This window comes from Phragmites australis, chromosome 12, assembly GCF_958298935.1.
Source record: "Phragmites australis chromosome 12, lpPhrAust1.1, whole genome shotgun sequence".
Classification (NCBI taxonomy): domain Eukaryota; kingdom Viridiplantae; phylum Streptophyta; class Magnoliopsida; order Poales; family Poaceae; genus Phragmites; species Phragmites australis.
Genome location: NC_084932.1, coordinates 23950486 through 23957002, shown reverse-complemented (window position 1 = coordinate 23957002; position 6517 = coordinate 23950486). Strand labels below are relative to the sequence as shown.

Here is a 6517-nt window from a genome sequence, read left to right as displayed (position 1 = left end):
AATTTTGAGCGGTTATCGCAATAACCACAATTTTTTGGTTACCACCGGATCTTAGTTTTCGTGCTCCAAACGGTTTTATAAACCTTGCCCATGACGCGGAGCCCGAGTGTCAAAGCTTGAAATAGTTTTGTCCCTAATTCATTTTCAGAATATGTTTTTAAAAAGGGTTAAAATAGGAAAAAATCTTTAATTTGCACGAGTTAAGAAAAAAGGCATTTCGTGAGTTTTTTAACAGTAACAAATGTCAAAGAGCAATTATGTATAGACTCTGCTATTGCCTTTTTCCGTTTTTATTTTTGTTATCCTTGTACTTTATACTCCTTTTTAATATATTCACGGTAGGACACTCTTCCTAGTTTCCTACCGTATGCGCTCAAAAAGAAAAAAAAACAAATGTCAAAGATAAGTATGGCAATATGAATATTTCAGTTTAGTGGCTAATGGTACGAGACAGAACTTGTCAACTGGGACTCACGGATCGGCTCGGTACATGCTCGGCTAGGTATAATTCGTCACGCCCGACTAACTAATTGGGTCGTGATTAGCTGGGGGCTTAGCCCATTGCATGGCTCGTAAAGTACAATGCCATACCGGTTTGGCTTGGGCACGCCCACAACACGCCATGCTGAAGCGAGCGTGGGGGTGTGGGGTCGATTGGGCGTGCCGGCGGCAAGGTAGTAGCACGATGGGGGCGTGGCGGCGATGGGGCTTAGCTGGGCTATGCCGTGCCAGTACAGCATGTCGCAACGTCGGCCTAGGTATGGTATGGTACGGAGAGACGTGTTGTGAAATAACAGATCTCGGATCTAGTTGGCCGACTTTAGATATGATAAGGAGGGGAGTACGTATAGTATTGCAATATAATGTAATCAAAGTGATAAGTCAGGGAATAATTGATAGTGAAATTATGCACTCAATTATTTGAATCAACATGGTTCTTTCAACCATAGGATACTAAGGGCATATTTGGTAAAGCTTTCAGAGGAACTTCTCGATTGAAATCGGGAAGAATTCTACTAAACAGTAGCTTTCAGCTTTTAGTTCTATAAGTGAAATTCGTAGGAGTAATTCTTTGAAATAAACTCGAAATTAAAAACTGAAAAAACAATTTTACTTAATTCACTTTTTAAACTGAATCACTTCTTTATATAATTTATTCTAAATAATTATTTTCAACATAGAGCTTTACCAAACAGGTATTATCTCTTAGATTACGAGTCATTGGATTCCTCCCCATTACTCTTGGATTCCTCCCCATGATAATTCGCCATACATGTACGCTTGATATGTCCCATCAAAAGGTTGCCAGGTCAGGACAAGACGCAGGTTATCTATCTATCAAGGGGCAATAGCTTTTTTTCTCAAATGTCACTCTATCAAATTTTCTGACTATTTGCTACTCAAATACAATTGAAATCCTGTTTCCGTTGTGTATAGTAATTTTTTCATTGTAAATAGTAACTATGAGCTAAAAAAAGGTGTAAAAAATATGTTGATTTTTGTACATGATTTATAATTCATAAGCAACCCATTTTTAACTGATTCACCTAAAAATCTTGTGTATAATTCAAACTAAAATTCTTCAAAATATGCTACTTTTATAACTTGTAGAAATTTTTAAGTCCTCATAAAAATTTAAAAAAATCTGATAAAATTCACTAATATTTCTCTAATGAGATGTAATAATTTATAAAATTATCTTTCACCCTAGATTATGAGGTGAAAAAATAAATAGCCATTACAAAGTAAGTCACTTTTCACCTTATGAACTAGGGTGAAAGATAATTTTATAAATTATTACATCTCATTAGAGGAATATTTGTGAATTTTATAAGATTTTTTGGAATTTTGTGAGGACTTAAAAATTGCTACAAGTTGAAAAAATAGCAACTTTTGAAGAATTTTAATTTAAATTTTACATAAGATTTTTAGGTGAACTAGTTAAAGTAGGTTGCTTATCAATTATAGAGCATGTAATTAAGGTTTTGCCAATTTTTATCTGCTACGCCATCGCACATAGTCTACTCCATCCCGTTACGCCTGCGTGTACCAACGAACAGGAGAGCAGGTCTTCAGAACCCAAGCTCTTGAGATTCTGCATCGGGAGAGAGCGAATAAGGGTTTTAGGAAGTGTTCCGTGTGACTGCTCACGATCAGCTTCCTCTATATCATCGCGATCTACTTCGACTACTTCATCATCTTCGTCGTCATCCACTGGCATCTGCATCGAGTACATACATTGCAATCTGTGTCAGATACTCAGTCGAAATCCTACTCGAGTAACTAGTCGAGGCTCTTTGGAGTTAGTTGAAATCCTGCTCGAGTAACTAGTCGAGGTTCTTTGGGGTTAGTCGAAATCCTGCTTGAGTATCTAGTCGAGACTCGTCGGAACTAGTCCAACCATACTTGAGTGATAGTCGAATCTAGTCGAGACTCATTGGAGCTAGTTGAAACCTAGTCGATATTGATGTTATATCAAAAATTAAATTAAATTAATTAAATCTAAAAGTATTATTTTTTTCAACACTACAAAGTTTAGTTAACCATAATTTCTCAAGTGTTTTGGTAGAGTTTACGCCTAGAGAATGTAATAAAGTTGCGTATGTTTTAGCTGCGTTGGAGCGCAAGTGTCCTACAAAGACCATACAGAGGCCAATCCTCTTGTGGGTGACCTTCTATCTTGTATTTAGAACTTGTGGTATGTTTAGTTTCTTTCTCACCATTGTACATTAGTTTTGCTTGGTAAAGTTAGACAAGACAAACATTTTAGAAAAGAAGAGTCAATTTGATTATATCTCAAGGCAAGGAAATCCTTGTCTACCTTGTTTAAATTCAAATCAAACAAAGAAACTAAACATATTTACTTATCCTCTAACCTTATTAGATAAGAGTGGGCAAAGAACGAAACATACACTTGTTGCCAGTGATTAAGCGGCACAATTTTAATAGAATTCTATATTCCATTCAAGAAGAGAAGAAGTGGACCGTCCATGACACGTGCGAAATGTGCGCCAAATCAGGGGCATGCAGTGTGAAATGGAGAAGCTTAGTCTACTAATTTACTCGTACAGCATTGCAGCAGCAGCAGAGTAATAATACTACTAGTAGTACAATCAAGAGGGCTTCTTCTAGAAGCCATCATCTATCGGACAGTCAAAAGCGAGAGGCTATCGCTACTCGATCCTGCAGCGGTAAGATAGTGACGTCTCTTGCGCTCGTTCTCACAAGCATCGCCATTATCCACTACTAATTAATCAATTATTCTCGTGATTATGTTGCCCCACGTAAGTAGCTACTCCCTTCGGTCAGGTATACTTGCCGTTTATCATTATTTTTTATTAAAATATATTTTAACATTAAATAATTATGATATTATAAAATTGTTTTTCAAGACTAATATATAACAAGATTTTTATGATTTTAGATAAAATATTTTAGAAGTTATTGATAGTAAAAAGATTCAAGAGTTTAATTAGATATTGTCTAAAACGCTATGTTTTCGTGACCAGAGAGAGTAGCATATGAAAAATAGCATAAAATTGCTACCTTCTATTATTTTTGACCTGAAACTCCAGATATCATAGCGAAACGATTTATCAAATTTTCGTATGAATGAATACATTATCACATTACTCTGATTCAACACGCAGCAACGAACGAAACATGCATGCCCCGCGGATTGAAAGGCATCTGATGCATGAATCGTAGCTCCAACTGCGCAAATATTCCATCAATATTACTATGCTACAATACTTTGATTGATGTGTTGATAAGATCTTAATCCTAACTTGATTTTAGTAATCCAAAAACGCGCATGATTCTCGCTTGAGTAGCTTCCTACCAATCCCTACGATTAACAAGTTAAAAGTCAACATATTCCATAGCTCATTGGTGTAACATTGTCGTTGATCCCTCGCTTAACGACCTGGTAATCCATGATTAATTAGAGGATAATAATGAACCATTGACGCGACCGGCCCTGCAGCTAGCACGTCTCGTGCTTTTTTCGTCCGTTGAAGATTGGCCGCAATACAAGCGTCCAAAACTAATACATCTATTGATAGACGGACATATATTATAAGGTGCATATATATTAGGTAAAGACAAGTTTTTGAGCGTGTCCATCTATTAGACGGACAGCTCGCACGCTGCAATAGCTGTCAGATTGCGATTGCCTCTCTGCCCGGCTGCCCATTCAAGCCGTTCAGTCAAAGCTTACGTCAATTGAGAGGCCGGGCATCCGATAATGCTCGGCAAGCTAGCAGAAGATGGATCCCACGCTGTCCTTATCCCTTCCGATGACATATTCAGCGCGCGAGATGAGCACACGGTGCTCGTCATCGAGGATATGGCGGATGCCGCCATTTCCGGCCACCCGTGGCACATCTCGCGCATGAACCTGACAGCCGTCATTGCCATCCATGAGGCTACAGCTACGGTTGAAGTGCTCTCATGGTCGGCGCCTCTTCTACCTCCACTTGCTTCCTCCCCCTTGAGCATCCCAAGGTCTACCTATGCGATGGCGCAATGGTGGCTGTCGGGGCCGCAGCCTTGTTGACCACTAACCTCGCTCTTCATGGTCATCACTGGCTTCAGTAATCCTAATTTGGTTTCCGAATCAACTATTCGTGTTCAAATGTTATATTGATTTCTTTTCAACTAATTTTTTTCATCATGTGATTTTGATTTGCTCAAATGTTTTGATTTGATTTTCTACCAAATTTTCAACCAATTTGCTCATCCTAAGATCTTAGTTTGCCTTTTCAAATCAACCTTATTTGCTTTTTAGAACATGTTTATTTTTTTTCTCAATTTCCTGATTTTGGTCCTAAAAATTCCACCCATTTGCTCTTGGATTGTGAATTTTCAAAGTTTAAGGGATCTCTCGTCTAGCATGCATAGCAGCCTGGGCGCCCGATGAGCATGGCAATCGGTGGCATATTTTTCTTTTTGCCAATGAAGCGGCTCTTGGTGAGAAGCGGCTGCTTGACCCCGAATGACCCTGTCTGTAAGGCATCACTGTTCATGGTCTGCCGATTTAATTCACATTATTGGAATTAGCTCTGCTGGTCCTTGTGCTCGCCAAGTTGGTAGAGGTGGCGGTGCGGCCAATGGCAGATCAGAACAAAAGTACCGAGTGTCCTACTTGTTAGGTTAGATGTTTGGATCTTCTATTTGTTAGACTGTGGTATCATATGGATCTGATATATAACTGAAAAAAAATATTCTGCTGTCGTGTGCATCCCTAGCCTCAACGTGGATCCACCCCTGGTGCGGGTCAACATGGATGATAACGGCAAAGATTCAGACATACTAGAAGACATGCTGGCTTCCCACTGGGAGACGGAGTGAGTGGCGCTTGAGGGAAGTCCACGCACGGCGAGGAACAGCGAGGAACTCGCAGTTTATTTCCTCGGTATACATGTACTGATTTTATTCAACATATACTAATTTGCTTACCAATCTGTATTGATTTGCTTAATTTGCTCTGCAACTAATACTAATGAGTTTGCTCTCCATCAAAGTAATTATTCTCTGAATTCAAACTGATTTTGTTCTACGAATTATGCTCGCCGGAGTTGTACCAATTTATGCTTAGATTTGTTTTTGCATGGTTTTTGTTCCATAAAAATTGCTTTGGTTTTTGCTTGGAAACATGTAGCAGATTAATTTGCTTTTGCTTTCACAAGGTTTCTAAATTGCTTTTTAATCCTTTATGAATGCTTGCTATTTTTAACAAATTACTTTTATACACTTTGGTGAACATGTGAGAGCTGAACATGGGAAGAACAGGTGCAATTTGCATCACGCTCGTGCAGTATAAGACATTACTAAAAATAGAAAAAGAGAAAATATATCCAGATTTTTTTTTTTGCCAGGAAAAGTGTATGCATGCTATATGATCATAGCATGCACGCGCAGTTTTTACTCGCGTCCTATATATTATTTCATTCTTTCGTCGCCGTGTAGATAAAATTCCCTCGCAATAGTGACGTGGATTGGCCTATGTGGATCTATGGCTATGTTGTCAGTCAATGTAATATCCAAGGTGTGAAGCAGAGTGATCAGGCTGTATATGGTGTAAAGTCCTTGACTCGATCTGAGATCGTGATGGTCAAGGCGCAAGGGTGCCACGCTAGTGACCCAGGTTCATCCCTGGCGTGAGCAAGGGATTTTGTCCCACTTCAAATAAAATTTGAAGGGTTTTGTATGCAAGGTCAATGAAAGATTATAGTTCTTGTTTTTCTAATATTATAACAGCTCTTTTCGAATACAGGATTATCTAAACGTAGTAGGAATAGAAGAAAAAAACGTAGGATTGGAGTGCCCCATCACTTGAAATCCTATAAGAATTCAAAACACAGGATTTTACAACAAAGCTGTTTAGATGTGCTATAGGAAAAACATCAAAAAAAAATGGCGGGAAAAGTTTAATTGGAACAGAGAATAGGAGAGAGATAGACACGTATTGCATTGGAGTTCTAAAGGAATTCTAAACATGAGGCTGGTGCTCCTG

General features: G+C 38.6%; 1 long non-coding RNA gene across 1 annotated transcript; it reads left to right on the top strand.

The window, feature by feature from the left end:
- Positions 1-4670: 4670 nt before the first annotated feature.
- Positions 4671-5560, top strand: LOC133887245 (uncharacterized). The gene is made up of 2 exons (XR_009903538.1): positions 4671-5153; positions 5250-5560. It is a non-coding gene; the product is annotated as an uncharacterized LOC133887245 (long non-coding RNA).
- Positions 5561-6517: the final 957 nt, after the last annotated feature.